Source organism: Asterias amurensis, chromosome 20, assembly GCF_032118995.1.
Source record: "Asterias amurensis chromosome 20, ASM3211899v1".
NCBI lineage: Eukaryota > Metazoa > Echinodermata > Asteroidea > Forcipulatida > Asteriidae > Asterias > Asterias amurensis.
The window spans coordinates 12,750,610-12,768,031 of NC_092667.1; the positions used below are offsets into that span (position 1 = coordinate 12,750,610).

Consider the following 17,422-nt stretch of genomic DNA (forward strand, 5'->3'; position numbering starts at 1 on the left):
TCAGTTTGAAGTGATTTGTTTGAAAGGATTTTATTAAACGCCATCAAATCCATTTCTAAAATTCAGTGTACAATAAACATTTTGAGTGATAATTATATACAAGAGTGCATACAAAATAAAAACTGAAAGCTGAGCCTGGGTCAGTCCGCAAATCGTTGCCAACACATCTTGATGCTGGTGTTACAGTGTTATTGCGTATCATAGAACTTGAATAGTCACATTGCCTATAAACGGAGTGCTTTTGGTGTTACAAAGTGTTTGTTTTGAGACAATTTGGCAGCGGGAAGATGTTATAAAGGTATAACAAATAATTAGCAACTATCCTTCGAAAATTACGTGATTTTCCTTAAACTTTGCGAACTAACACTATCCGTCTGTTTGTGTAGTTATTGATGTGTGGTTTCACAAAATGGCAGACTTGATTAGGTCAAGAAGTAAACGAAAATAATTATTATTATTCTACTTCTATGGCAAATATTATTGCCAACCATTATTATCTTCTAGAGACAATGTTGGTTAAACGTTGGTAACACAATGATACACTTTCACCGTATAGAAATAGGTGCATATTTTTATTACAGTGTTGTTAAGCGTCACAATATCAGCTAAAGCTGGCAAAGAGGGCGGGCTTGCACTATTATTGAGAGAGCTTACAACTTCCGATTGAAGCTTTTTTTGTCCATTAAAAAAACCGAAAAAACATCGGCGAATACAGGGTGCTAGACTAGTCCTGCCCATTGGGTCGTGTTGCATTTAGAGAGAAAATGGCGTCAAGGAACCACGTGACCGGGGTCAACTTGGCCCAATCTAATGAGCTGCTATTAAGCAGAACACTTTGCTCAGCATGTCATTTTTCCCTTAATAACAACAGGATTACCAACCAAATTTCCATAAATTGCACATCGCTTGTTACTGGTATTCAGCTGTTGTTAGCTTCCTGAAAATCACGTGGAAATTATTGGTTGTTAATCCTATTTTAATCAAGGCAAACATTTCATGCTAAGCACATCGATGTGCTAAGCAGCTCTATGAAGTTGGTCCCTGGTCCTCTGAAACGTGTGCCATTCTGTTTCATTCTCAAAGATGCTTCCAAAGTGTTCAAATACTTGGGAGAATCGTTCAGTCTATAGACTGAGCCAATCCGCTCGTCCCCGCCGACCTTACACACTGCATTGACGGTATTCTCCAGGGGTATAGCACACGACGCTGTGCCGTTGTAAAACAAAAAATACATGGGTATGACACTCCAATAGGCAGACACGTACGGTGAGTCGATGTTGTTTTTTTTTTGGCAAGTTCTATTTTTTTTTTTTTTTTTTTTTTTGGGGGGGGGGGGGCGTTTTCGTTGTTGAGCATGGAGCTTGTTTTCATGTTTTTTTAGCTGCTCGGGTTAATGTAACGATGTATGGCAATAATGGTGAAATCTTTATACAATAGTTCTCAATTGAAACATCACAATGTTAGGTTACTACTCATTAGCTATAAATACTGTCCTGTTTATTCACAAGTATGCTTATTAATGAAGGAAAACACAAAGTGACATAAAACAGCAATAATATGCTTTTCACTTCAGTGGCCTATATCAAATTAACTAACGGAATAGTTTATAATGATTGTAGAAGTTAACGTTTAACGTAAACCAAATTAACTCTAATCAAGGTGAGGCTTTCTTGCCCACAAAATCTCCACTCCACCCTCGCTCAATATAATCATTATCGTAAGCCTGTATGTATAATTCAACCATCGCAAACCATTTCTCAACCTTCCAAATCAGCCCCTTTAGACGCCAGACCGTATTTGATTAAATTTAACTTATTTGATCAACTGATGCCCTGTAGTCGATTTACTATTTGAATTTGTAGTATCGGCAATCTATAATTGAATTCCAATTATAATACTAAGAAGATGTTTGCCCGACGTACCCATCGATAAACAGTACCCCATGTTTTGTGGAACATCCATATTTATGCCAGGAAAGTCCCCAACATACTTACGATCTGACAGTACCTTAAAGGTGCGGTCGGCAATCTATAATTGAATTCCAATTATAATACTAAGAAGATGTTTGCCCGACGTACCCATCGATAAAAAGTACCCCATGTTTTGTGGAATATCCATATTTATGCCAGGAAAGTCCTCAACATACTTACGATCTGACAGTACCTTAAAGGTACGGTCGCAGCTTTTTTGTTTTTGTCAACGTAATACTGATTTAAAGGCAAACGAATAAGGAAAGCTTAAAAAAAAAAAAAAAAAAATGACAACGGACTCAACCCCCATAAATCTGATAAAATATTTGTACATGAATCAGTTATCACATTCAAATGTTTTGTGATGAACAAATTATTTCCCAAACCATACTTCGAAGGAAGTTCCTTCTTTCGAAAATACTTTATACTTTTAACAGCAGCAGTGCTTCTCACCAAGTGAAGTTTGTTATGGTCATTAATTTCTGGAGCATTTACCAATCTACGACAATAACTTTAAGATACGAGTCAGACATGACAGCTTCAGCCTGGCTACGGCTAAAAACAAACAGCCACAGTCGCAGGTATACTCGGAAACAGTTTTATAACAAATTGTATGTATAATTATAATATTACAAACGGCCTGGTAAATAAATAAGTAATGTTAATCTTGGATAGGTGTGTTTTAGTTCAACTACAAATCTACCATTGGTTTGTACACACAAACAGTCAATGAGAACACAGTCCTATTGTTTACACAGGACAGCACCAGTATTAACCTGATCTTCTGACGTCATCACACTTTGATGATAAATACAGGGGACCAGTCTAACCCAGTGGTAGCATTGACCTTTTTAACATAAACTCAATCCGTGTATTTGGTGACACTGTTTTTCTGATGACAGCTAATAAACAGTTTTGTTGTGTTATAGTTACTGTTCTGTATCAAGAAAACCCTCTTTAAATACTTGTTGATGAGCCTGGATCTCGGATATAGATGTTCATACTAAACATGTCAGTGGAAATGTGTGTAGGAATAAACGAAACGTGATTGCCTGGTTTGGAAAATACCCCATAGTGCTATATAAGCTTTGAACTAAAACATTCTTCTTCTTCTTCTAAAACAGTTGACGATACCAATTTTGTTATTATTTTATAAAATATCATTTCAGATTAATCTAAACTCTGAGTACTTGAACATTAAAACGGTATAATGGGTTCACGTCACGCTAGGGTAAAATATTCCTTGCTCATTCATACATCAACATACTCCACACATCCACACAAGTTTGCTAAACCGCATATTGAGGACTCCCCAATGGGGGACTTTAGGGACGCTTGGTGGCAGCAGACTTACCAGGCAAGTATATTGTTATCGGTAATGTACGCATGCTCAGAACTACGTCAACAATGGTAATTTACCTTGTAAATCTGGTGCCATCCAGCGCCCAAGAATCTCCCATTGCTGTGGTTGTTTTACTTCTTTCTGGTGATTCTCAATTGGTTATAATACATAAAAGTAAAGCAATGACGTCATCGCTATAATATGCCAAACCACCTCGGCCAAATTTCATAGAGCTGCTTCAGCAGAAAATTTTCCTAAGCTACTTTCTGCTTAGCAGAAATAAGCAGGATACCAGTTACATATGTACATGTGACAGAGTAGTTTGGTTGGTAACCCTTTTTTCTGGTATTAAGCATAATGTTGTTGTGTGCTTTTTTGTGTGCGTAAGCGGCTCTATGAAATGTGGCTCTGATTTTTTTTTGGGGCAATCATCCTCTCTTACACATACACACACTTGCCACAAATCAATTCACATGTTTGGGAAATCATTGGACCCTTATGCAAAAACTGATTGATTCGAACACGGCCTTATTCTCAATTGGGTTGTACCGCACATCGAATGGCATTTCAACGCATCTGTTCATCCACTCGCAACTCCATCCACTAACTACTGCATCCACTCACATTACCCACAAACATGTTCATCCACACCATCCCTTCATATAAATTGCACACTCCTTGGATTCAGGGCCCCTTGGCATATAGCTGCTCAATATTTCATGCAGATTTTGTGCATGTATTCGTGAATCAACAATTTTTGTGGTACTGTTTGATCGAAATATGCACAACTAACTTTTTAGCAGGGGTGCGTTTTTGGCGGTCGTATCCAAAACTGTTTCGGTTGAGCTGGCCATTGGTTAACCACTGGCCAATAGCCGAAACAGGTTTTGGTTAATAAAGCTTCCATAACGCGCTCCTGATTAAGACAAAGAAGAACAGAAAACAAACCGGAAGAAAGGTGGCTTCTGTTTCCATGTTGTGCACATTCTCACAGAACAGTGACTAAACTTCTCGCATTCTACACTCCGGGATGTTAGTTTTCTGCTCTTGCATCCGTGTTTCACATCCACTCTCTAATGTATCTATAACACACATCACGGATTCAGAAAATCAAGTAAGCACTTACTAACATTTCAGCCTTAAAAGCACTGGACACTAATGGTACTCAAAATAACTTGGTAATGAGCAAAGGAGAGCTGTTGATAGTACCCAACGATGTGCGAGCGCCCTCTGGAGTAATGCAGTTTGAGAATGAGTTACACTCAGTTTCTCACTGAATTTAATCTGAAAAGACCACTGGCCTGAAGACCCGCTTATGCATCTGACAGAACACACAATTATTGTGCAAAAAGTTGTGTTTTTCTTTCTTTACTTTCTTGCACCTTTGATGACCAATCAGTAAAACAATTCACAGATTTTTCATTGTATGCATCATGTTGAGTTGAGATACACCAAGTGAGAAAATTGGTTTTTGACATTTTACCAATGGTGTCCAGTGCTTTTAAATGAACCTTGGAATTTCAAGTTATACAATACGGTCAACTATAGAGCGTGCAATGTGCGGTGCTTTATACTCAACTATGGTGATTGATTATGTTATAGAAAAAAAATAGCTTATATTTAAGAATTATGTTAAAGTGACAAACATTTATAGTGGTACAGCATCAGGAAACGATTTGTTTTACTTTAGTTACATGGCTTCCTTAAGGAAAGTGAATATAATTTAACAATGAACTTAACCTTGTCACAAACAAGCAAATAAATTAATAAATGAAATGATATCAAAATAAATTAAAAATAAATTGTACAATATTATGTAAAAAAAAAAAAATAAAAAAAAAATACGCAAAACAATAAAACAAAATAGCTAATTATGTGTTATAAAAAAATAAACAATGAAACAAAATAGCTAATTATGTATTATAAAAAATAAATAATAATACTGAATAATAACACTAAACAAATAAATAAAGACAGATCAAAAACCTTAGCGGTTTTCCCAATGAATGTAAATGAATTGTTAAAACTGAACCTCAAGATCACAACACGATTAAACATTAAATTGAATGAAATACGTCAGGTAGACTCTGGGGTTTGTGAGAATTCATGTGGTACATAAAATATTGCCAAAGTTTCACGTATAATTGGCAAAACAAACTGTGCTTCATTAATAACTGAACAAAATGCTGTTCTCTGAAACACGTTATTTTTTTTGCCCTTGTTGATGACCATGGTGTGTTTTAGTACTGCAAGGTGATAATCTTTAGAAATTATATTTTCTTTGAAAATTTAAGTGTTGAGAGTTTCAAAATCAGGTAGCCATGCAAGCCGTCAAAATGACCCTGAAGTCGATACGACTTCAGGGTCATTATTGCATGCTTGTCCAAAATTGTTTGGTTTGTGAGCTTCACAACGTTGAAGTCGATATGAACCGAATAATGGAGTTGAGAGTTACGATTGGTCAAACTCTACGATGACGTATACACTGTCTCCGTCTCCGTCGCTTCGGTCATACTGCGCATGCGCCATTGCGTCTGCTTCCATTGTCTCTGACGAGTTGACGACCTCAGCGTCAATGTCTCTCGCATCCTCTTTCGGAAATTATCCGAAAGAAATGCGTATAAGAAAGGATTGAGGGCGCTGTTGAAGAAATAACACAGGTAAATCATGGGATTAAAAAAGGGGGGAATATGAATGGATCCAAACGGCAGGACCAGCGCCACGATCTGATAGGGCAGCAGGCAAAGTGCGAAAGAGGACACCACCACGACCAATAACTTAATCACTTTCTTACGAGCTGAGACGGTTTCTTTCTTCTTGCTCTTCTTGTGTTTGGACTTTTCTGATTTGGAGATTGTGAGGGGGCGAGCAGCCGAGAAGGGACGACGGGGTTTCGAGACCTTTGGAGCCGCGTCCGAGGCCTTACTCTGGTTGTTGTTCGTCGTCACTTTGCAGGCGTTATTTTCCACTGGACCGTTCCGCGATTCGTGAGAGTTGTTTCCCGCGTCTCTTCTTTCTTGTTTCCCGCCATTTCGATTCGGATGCTTATCTCGTGGTCGGGATCCCCTTTCGGTTTGTAGATACATGATTGGTCAACTGCTGGACTCATCTGGCCGCTATCCTCATCAGGCTCGTCCAAAAGAATGGCCCAATCTTTTGTGTCTCGGGATTCTCCTCTGATTTGGTCGAGATTTGAGTCTGTAGCAAAACCTGCGCCTCCTCGAATGTACCTGGTGGTCCTTGGCGACTCGCATCCACATTGCCTCCGTTGTTGGTTTGTTCTGTGCGTCACAAGAGGGCGCTGGTGTTTCGTTTCGTCTCTTAAAGATGTCCCGCACACCAGCCAACCTGGTAATGATGTTCCTCTTTGGTCGATCAGGCTTCTCACAATCTGAGGCAGTGAGCCTCAGTTTACTGCTCACCCAGAGTTTGTGGCCGATCAGGCCGTATAGGATAACCATCACCATCAGTGGAATGACGTAATAAATACAGAAGAACACAACCGTTTGTATCTTCACGTGTGGACTTGTCATTTTCACATTGGGAATACAGTAAGGGACACCGTCAACATAATCTACATGGAAATACCACATTGAGTGGATGTTAAACAAGACGCTGGCGATCCATACAGTCGCCATTGCTACGGTGAGTCGACCGGCCGTTAGGAGTCGTCTCGTCTCTAGAGGGCGCAATATGGCGATGAAACGTTCCATGGAGATGACGGTTAAGATAAAGATGGACGATGTTGTTGTGACGCTCATGGCGTAGTTATGGAACTTACAAAGGAAGTCGCCATACTCCCAGCTGGACGAAACGAACCACAGTAGCTTGGGGATGGTGCAGAACAGCGACACAAACAGGTCGGCTACGGCGAGGTTGGCCAGGAAGAAGTTTGTGACAGTGTGCATGGACCTATTCCGGGCAATGACGAATATCACCAGGAGGTTGCCAAGGAAACCAAAGAAGAAAGTTAAAGAATAGCTCAAGATGATTGTCTCCTTAAGAGGTGACTGGACGTACGGGTCATCGTACACTTCTGTTTCATTGAGGCTTGATGAGAAGGAATAGCCCAGGTCTGTCGACAGAAAAACGGAAAACAGAAACAAAATGTTAGAAAAATAATGTTTTTCCCGCCATATTATGTTAATTTTTTTTTATTCAAATGATGATCAAAGTTGTACGGAGCTCTTGGATTGCCATCCAAATCTTTTTAAAGTATGTTAGGTCACATACAGTTTTGATTCTAGTTTTGAGAGGGGTCTTAGAGAGGAGATTTCAAATATTAACAGATTTTATAATATTATTCTTATAATATGTTTTGAAAAAGATAACCTCGTCTGTATTTGGCAATTCGGGAACGGCAGCTGGCAGCTGACTTCCGAGTCACGTGCACATTACCGAGTACAATGAAACTACCTACAGGTCTGCCGCCACCTAGCGTCCCAAAAGTCACTATTAAGTAATCAATGTAATTCTTACCCGCCATTTTGCTGATCAGAAGTTCTCAAAACATGTAGAGTCAATAAATAAAATTGTAACTGGATCTCGATAAAAACCTCAAAGCATCCGATCTAGAAATCCATGACGTAGAACGTGTGAACGACAACTTCGTTTATCGATGGGCAGATCGCGAAATCATCAGCCGGAACGCAAACTGAAAAATACAAAAATGTACACTTATCAATACTTGTAATGGACAAGAAGTACCCAAAAATTCTCTTTTTTTTTCTACTAGTAGTCATTTAAGTTATCAACCGAAATCAATCTGCTGAAATGATGAACAAATCACGAATGTTTTCTTCGATAATGTTCACGTGAATATGACATGAATTTTGAACCGAGAAAATTAATGTACGTAAACAATAAGATTTCACGGCCCTTCAAGGCCACATCTTTACCGAAGTGGGGAGGCAAATTTGCTTTCTTCTCCATATCTCCAAGCCCCCCCCCCCCCCACATACACCCACACTCGTAGCCAAAGGCTGAGCTACAATTCCATTTGTATACGCGATGATTTGACGGGGCTTATCGACGAACTGTCTCTTTGTTGCTAATGGGCCCTTCTGGGTTAGCCAGTCGTGAATAGAAAAAGTGCTTCTATGAACACGATTTACGGATAAGAAACTGATGCTTTGGGAATCTGACTCAACTGAAGCAGAAAAGAGCAAGAATACAGTCGAGCTTCTTATGCCATAGCTTGCACATTTAACTCAGCGACCCTTTCAATTATGACGTTTCGTTTGCTCGGTGTAACAAGAGGTAAAAATTGTTTGCTGGCAATGTCTTTCTGGACTTCCCCAGAGGACGAAATACAATCACAGACTTCTCGTAACTAAATACTTAAAATAATTTCGAGACCGGAGAAACAAATACACAGCCTTTAGTTCTCCCAACTCCATTGATGATACGCTACTTGCATGGGTCCTTTTGTTTGGATCTCTACCTACGACACTGTGAACCTTCTGTTAAAACAATAATTTGATCAGAAGAGGGGGAGTGGGGTAATATCAAACGGATAGTTCACGTTTATAAGATTGCAATCGCCAAGAAAAATATTTATTTTATTTTGTTGTTCATGATCGATGGAGATACTGCATTTGGATGCAGACTTTATCCGCAAACGGAATGTGACAAAAGCTTTTCACTTGATAGTCAGGAAGTGGACTGTAACTGGACTACGTATATGTGTCACAATTTCATAAACTAACGTACCAACATTTCATTATGCTCGCCAACAAAATGTGTTGACTATAAAGCGAATTGTAAATAGTAGATGTCAATGGCTTAAAGGCAGTGGACACTATTGGTAATTTTCAAAGACTAGCCTCCACAGTTACTGTATCTCAACATTTATACATAAAATAACAAATCTGTGAACATTTGAGTTCAATCGGTCATCGAACTTGCGAGACAATAAAGAAAGGAACAAACACCCTTGTCACACGAAGTTGTGTGCGTTTAGATGGTTGATTTCGAGACCTCAAGTTCTAAATCTGAGGTCTCGAAATCAAATTTGTGGAAAATTACTTCTTTCTCGAAAACTATGGCACTTTAGAGGGAAATGTTTCTCACAATGTTTTATACCATCAACCTCTCCCCCTTACTCATCACCAAGAAAGGTGTTATGCTAATAATTATTTTGAGTAATTACCAATAGTGTCCACTGCCTTTAATGGAAACTACACTAATATGCCCTTTAGCAACGAGTGAGAACTTATAACCAACTAAACACTTAAAGGGATCGTGTTGGCAGCACTGAGACTTGGAACCCGGTGTTGAGGGGATTTAATAAAAAAAAAAAAAAAAAACCATCATTGGATATGTCATCCCCAATGGGACCTAAATTAAAGACAAAACCGGTACATATGTGACGCCCACATCATTGACCACTTTGATTTTGACGACCATTAGTAATGAGACACACTAAAGTGAGAAGACTGGTCTTTGACAATATTACCAATGGTGTCCAGTGCCTTTAACGACAGAATGCAGACGGTTTGTGTCAATCCATTTTCATAAAATAAGAACAAGTTGTTTTTGTTCTGCCGTCTTCAAACTAAAATCACACATCGACCTTTCGTTCTACTTGTCGTATCCTAGCCCCAAAAATGTTATCACTCAAAAAGAAAAGAAAAGAAGCAAGATGTTCGTGCGTGCTCTTCAACACGTGCGGTCCCGTGACAAAAAAAAAAAAAAGTTTACTGACAGCCTTACCACGGTACATCGTGATGAGCTGTGCCTATTTTCCTTCTAAATATCATATTTCCCTCACTGTTCAGTTCTTCAGTTCATTCATAAAGAGCAGTCAAACATGGATGGGGAATGTGGATGGCATAGTGTATGGTATTGCAGTATTGTAGTAGTGTTCAGTTTAGGTCAATTGTCATTATTTTGCCCGTTGTTTCGTTTTTTTTTTTTTTTTTTTTTTTTTAGGGGGGAGGGGCGTAATGGGAGGGCACATCTCTTTGATGACAGTTTTTAAGACTTTTGCCTTACCATTGACGGCCCCTGCAAACAAAGACTATTATGTCCGAATATTTTAAAAAAGAAAAAGAGAGAAAGCAAAAAGGTAGATCTACTTAATGGTGCACTCATCTCTGCCGTCACTTGTACTTTAAAACCAGTAAATTCTTCTCCTTATCATCCGGGCTGACTTTCAAGAAAGGCCTGATGACAAGCGGCTTAAGGTCTTACCACTTCCCTCGGGAGGCTGGAAGCAGCATATAACCCCATCAATGTACCGTTATTAGTCACTAAGGATCTATGACTCGATCCTTTATGCAAGGAAATTAACCATTTAATTGCTAAGACGTTTCTGTAGAAAAATGCATCACTACCGAAATAACTCTTTGGGACGGATGATGGACTGAACTTAAAAGATAAAATCATTATTTTTTGTTCTTTCACTGAAATAATGTGTTCGTTTCGACTGATGCACATGGAATGGAACTTAACAAAGTATTTCCGTTTTTTGTGGAAAGTTGAGTGATCTATAGTTAATGAAGAGTTCGTGTTTTCAATATTTGGTTCATAACTAGGTATGCTAAGTTAGTTACTCAGATAATAGTATGTGTAAGGATACATGAACACACGCTCAAGTGCACATAAAGTAAGTACAAACATAAATTAATAATTCAATACATAAATAACTGTGTGGATCATTATATTCTACTTAAAAAACATCTGCATTTCGAGGGGTTTCAAACACTTTTCATAATATAAATCAACTCGCCCGATCCAATGCAACATGTCTATTCAAAAACTCACAGCTTTCAACTGCTCAAAACTATTTCCAAACAAATTTCACCATCGTAGTAAGATGTTATCTTACAATTTTGTCTAAGATGTTTCTGAGGTTATCTACACACGATTCAAGGAGGCAATCAGGAATCTAACATCAGAAAAACATGATTTGCAAAACAACTTTTCATATCTGTCGACATCTTATGGAATATTAAGGCCAATTCCAACACTCTTATCATGATCAAGGTTCTAAACCTTTGTACACGCTCCCCTTCTCCCGACGCCAACAAACTGATTAACTTGTTTTCGATTTCTATCCGTCGGCACATCGCATTCTGATTTTCTAATAAGATCTTAATTTTGAAGGTACAACTTCCATAACATACACAACCCCCAATAACAAACAGCAGAGTAATGAAACAGAAACTGTGGTTTGGAGGACCACGCAACACGACACTTTTAACTTCAAATACACCGTCAATGTTAGGTCTAGAGCTATGGGGCGCTGGGTCTTAGAGCTGCAAGGCGTGGTGGCGTTGATGTATAAACTACGAGCTTATCTACACTTTCAGTTCTTAAGCTGCGTGTACAGTTATTGTCTGGCCATCTCTTTAGCCATACAGGCATGAATTATTTACCTAAAGGCTTGATTGCTAGGCCTGTAATATTCATAATACTACTAATACAAAACTTTAAATTATTGCCGCAAAACGGCCTCAGAGCGCTGTGTGCAAAACAAAGCACAATAAAAAGACAAAAGTCTGTAAGTTCATAAAGGTCCCTTAATATTGTTGTAATTTTATCAAGATTCAAACACTACATAGTTGGAGATTTTTTTGTTAGATAGAACTGAGGGAAACCATTTTAATTAAACACCCGAGCGCGGAATGGCTAGTTATTTCAGTCATCATACCTTTAGTGTTTTAATTAACATGTACTTATTTGACACTTAAAAGAACAACAACAGTTAGAAAAAACAACAACCCCCAAACATACACACAAAACAAAGTCATTTACACATATTGTATTGAATGCAAACAACTAAAGGAAAACAATAGCGGTTAAAAAAATAACAGGTTACTAATAAATAAATAAATATTGATCCAATACAAACTAATAAAAACTGAAGAAAAACAATGTACATGTATGTAAAAAATAAATAAACAAAACATAAATAAATAATATGCAAACGACACAGATACTTAATATAATGCAATTTTCAATGATCTGTACAATTTATGTGGAGCTCATCCGATTTAAATAATTGATTATTTGATGTTTTAAAAGCTTTGCCGACAGTTGAAGGTCGTTCGCGACGGCCTTTATTTGATAAAACTTATGGACTGTGAAAAATGGAAAACAAAACATTTGTTTAGTGTGAAATGAGATGGCGATTTCAGGCTGGACCGGGTACGGTAGGTGCTTCATTTATGCGCCTTCGTGCGGTTTAAATTGCTCATCTGTGAGCAGGTTCTGGTGTAACTAGAGTCGATTAGACAAAGTGGATCTAGATGTAACCTGAACGCCGCGTGGTTAAACTAGCTATAGTCTAACAATTTCTTCCTCCATGGTCTAACTGAATCAACCTAGCCCCGAATGCACCCTTTTTTCTGTACATTGCCAATGTCGTATTGCTTTTCAACGGGAATTGTGTTTGTTCTAAATCGAATACAAAAAGGAATCCTTGAAAAATCAGGATCATTTTTGAAAATGGCAATTATAATACTTCCTATAGTAGTTTCTCTAGCCACTCTAAGCTGGCGTTATGGTAAAGAGATCGAACAAAAGTCTTGTGAACCTTTAATACAAAACTATGGTTTAAAATTACTAAAAGAGTAGTACAATAAGAAAGGTTAACAACCGAACTTGCTTTGCACTGAGACATATTAGTTCCCAATACGCCTCACATACGCATTATGATTCAAAAGTATTAACTTACATTATTATCTTTAAGACAAGATGAAGATTTTGATGATACTTGGGATAAATCTGTCTAGGAATTCCTTCCTCAATGGTAAGAAAAAACAACAAGGAAGTGTCCAGGCGGAGTTGGGATGACCGCAACAAGAGCTGATCAACACCCAAGGCCTTGTGACAGCACCATCAAGGTGCCCCAGGGGACGATGCTGTGCCCTAACCCTGTCATTCTCGTGTTTGCTCATGGCACTATCCGATTCCGGTGCGCCCTAGTGTCGCTCTCGCGAACCCATGTCTCTCGGATGCAGACCTTGTCTTTTGCGAGTAAAGGGATAGCTGAACAAGATTTTTTTTTCTCCCACCCCACCTCAGAGTGATAGGTGTTCTTTTACATTCGATCGCATTTCTTGACATAAAGCTTGAGCGCATTGGCTCACCACACTAATTGTTTAATGTTGTGAAATTCAGAATCAGTTCACACAGGCATGCAGCACAATAGATTCTTCTTACGGTACCGTAGTCTCGTCCAATAGACCTTTATCACGTTGGTCATGTTCCCTGTTTTCATAACAGCAATGAACGCTAAAATTCATTCATTGATTGATTGTGCTAACATGGTACCAGACTATTATTTCGTCCAGACTCAATTTGGTTACAATGAGTTGGAATGGCGTAACATTACGATGGCCACACCGTGATAAAGGTCTAAAGCCTCGAATTTAATGCCAGAAATGTTATGGATTTTTTTTAGTTGAATGATTTAACAAATTAATTTAATGTTCTACAATCATTATCTTTCATTCTTTAATGTCAATCTGTAGAAGTTTGTGTCTCGTGTCGTACAATAAGTACACACAACCCTTTAATCTTACAGGCTCACTGTCTTGCATTTTACTATACGTTATTCTCTTGATCTTCATTCTTTTGTGTTTGTAATTTTGCATAGGCCCTATCTGTGTAATATTTTGTATTTTCTGATGGTGTACACCTCATGTTTGATTGTCTTATTATAAACTGAAATCTTTGGTATATCAATGGCCTAATAGTGATACTACACCAGCCGTCGATTTCACAAAACTCTTCCTAACTTAGGATTAATCTTATGACTTAGGTCGAGTCCCAACCCTGCACTGTAGCATATAGACCTTAAGATTAATCCTAAGTCAGGACGAGTTACTCGTCTTAACTCGAGATAAGAGGAGTCCTAACTCTTTGTGAAATCGACGGCAGGGGCCTTTCTCAAACCCCGGCTTGGGCTCCGGCTTAGGCTCCGCGTGCTGATAAGCCTAAGCCTGAGCCGGAGCCCAAGCCGTGGTTTGAGAAAGGCCCCTAGTCAACATTCACACCTCTACTGAAAATTATTTGCATAATTTTGGTCATCATTGAAGGGAAATTAAGTTTCCTTTGCTCGATGACCCCACCGTAAACGTGTACCTCGTATACCTGGGTAATATTTTTGGATGAAGCAAGAAGCACCGTGGTACAACAACATTTTAATCTAGGTTCTCAACATCATCAATTGAGGCAATTTGGATGCAATCGGAAAGCCAGAGGCCCGAGCGGAACGGTCGGGCTGTTTAATTCGGCTGGTTAGTAGAAAGTAATTACATTGCTTAGTCTTATACACATAAAGAGTGTTTACGTCATGATGTTTGCAATTAAAAACAGCCTTTGTTTCTTATGTATGTTAATTAACCGACGGAAGTATGATGCGATCGGAAGTTATTTTTATGTAGATCAAGTCAAGTCAAGTTATAAGATGCTAAACTGTGTGAATTTCAGTTCTTAGCAGGCACCTTATTTGGTGCAAAATGGGGTGAACTCCTCTGTCAAGTCAAGGAAAAGATTCCCATTGAAACAAATCAATGGAATTTTATGGGATCCCATTGCACATTTGAATGGGATTTAATGGGATTCAATGGGGATTGGTGTGGAATTTGGGACATATTCAATGGGATCCAATGGGATTGACAGGGGATCCCATTGATCCCAATCGAATCCCATTGAACCCCATTCAAAATACCAATGGGACTCGATGGGATTCAATGGAAACATTTACCCAGGAAAAACAAGCAGACTATAAAACAGTATACAAAGAAAACCAGCACTGATGATTCCCTGTTGAAAAAGAGACCCAAATACTGCAGTGAACTTTAAACCTGGTGTATACTTTCAAATCGAAAAAAAAAATCTCATTGCCGATTGTAGCATTCAGTCAACAATCTCAATGGTGTATCCAATTTAGCAAACCCTTAATTTTAATTACAATGTTCAAAACAGAGTAAACTTAATACACATTTCACTATATCAGGTCCGAAGTTTCTTAACGACTATATTTTGAGACCCCACGAACATTAAAGGAACACGTTGCCTTGGATCAGTCGAGTTCGTCTTTGAAAAGCGTTCTGTAACTGTTTCTTATAAAATCGGTATGGTTAGAAAGATGTTGTAAAAGTAGAATACAATGATCTACACAAATATGCCTTGAAATTGCGTTTTTTTCGTTTTACCTCGTCGACAAACACGGTCGGCCATTTATGGGAGTCAAAAATTTGACTCCCGTAAATGGCCGACCGTGTTAGTTCGCGACGTAAAATGAAAACCGTGCAATTTTGAGTGATAATTGTGTGGATCATTATATTCTACTTTTAAAACATCTTTCTAACCATATGCATTTTATAACAAACGGTTTCAAACGCTTTTCACAGACCAACTCGTCCGATCCAAGGCAACGTGTTACTTTAAAAACCGGTATCTGTAACTCGAAACTAAACTGTAATATATTTGCCTGATAATGAGCATTAATTAGATACCATTTAACATTTAAATTGCCACCACACTGATTAAAATCTAGCTTCTGTGCATGATGACCTTACCATCATCTCACCCAACGGGGTATTAACTGCAGTTGTATGGAGTGGTGATTTCCCTATAGTGAGTCTTGATGTAGCTACAGTCAATCTGCGACTACATCGTGCATCGATCGACTGAATAATCCATAGGTATGGCTTGCAGGGTGTTTAAGTGCAAAGTGATCCATGTCTTGCTTCTAATTGACTTTTTGTGTTCCTGGAAACACAAAAATCATTAGCTCATTACGAGTGAGCAATTAGAGTATAGTTGACTGGATGTTCATCTACGAGAAGACCGAGTTAAACATTTTGTCCTTAGTGTGTTAAATCTAAATTCCGCAAAAAATCACATATTTTGGCAAATTGCTGTTTTTACACATAATTTGGATACAAGTTTTGCTGATACTAGTATCCTGTATAGATCTTGAAATAAATAAAACATAATAAATAGTTTAATTTGACCCTTTGCCTAACGAACAATTCCTCCTTGAAAAATACAGAAACAAATATAATTGTTAAAATCAATTGACGTCATGTTTCAAATTTCGGTCTTAAAAAAAAAAACATTGAAAGTCGTGAGTGAATCAAAACATCCCTGACATTAATCTACAGACCGACGTTTTTTTTTTCTCAGAACATAAATAATAACCCGTACAATATACACGTTTCCTTTTTACGGAAAAACAAAATGAGAATACAAAAGGTTGACATCACGAATGTTGCACCCGAAGACACTGGACACTATTGGTAATTACTCAAAATAATTATTAGCACGAAACCTTTCTTGGTAACGAGTAATTGTGAGAGGTTGGTAGTATAAAACATTGTGAGAAACGGCTCCCTCTGAAGTGGAGTAGTTTTCGAGAAAGAAGTAATTTTCTACGAATTTGATTTCGAGACCTTAGATTTAGAACTTAAGGTCTCGAAATCAAGCATCTAAACGCACACAACTTCGTGTACAAGGTTTTTTTTTTCAATCTCGCTTATACTTAACTTCGACGACCAATTGAGCTCAAATGTTCACAGGTTTGTTATTTTATGCATATGTTGAGATACACCAACTGTGTGAAGGCTAGTCTTTGACCATTACCAATAGTGTCCAGTGTCTTTAATTTATTATGGTTTAGTAAACCTTCGCCACAGCAACAAGGTTTTTCATTAGCGACTGAAAATGAGGTCTTCATAAACGCCACGGTCAACATCAAGGTAGTCAAGAAAATAATTGAATAAGGTTCAGTTTCAATTCGAAATGGTCCCCTTCCGCTGTAACTCTCACGAGATCTGGTTCACGATAATATAGTTATACCAATAACATATCGATTATACTCATGCAAAATTGGGTCTCGAATACACCCATGCTGATGCAAACAACCCAGTAACTCAATAATTCGAGTTTAACCAGATACGTCGTTTTTAATGATTCCCTTTCCCAGTCTAAATATTGCATTTTGTCTTATAAAATGGTGGGCTCGTTTTCGGATCGACATACCTTTTAAAACCACCTGTCTTTGTTATTTTTACCTGCTACATTAAATCAAACAAAAAAACAATGCATGATCGTGAACTTGTACATACGCGACCTTCAATAGAGGAAAAAC

The 17,422-nt window shown here is 38.2% G+C and overlaps 1 pseudogene; it reads right to left on the bottom strand.

The window, feature by feature from the left end:
- Positions 1–5,700: 5,700 nt before the first annotated feature.
- On the bottom strand, positions 5,701–7,798 carry LOC139952720 (uncharacterized; annotated as a pseudogene).
- Positions 7,799–17,422: the final 9,624 nt, after the last annotated feature.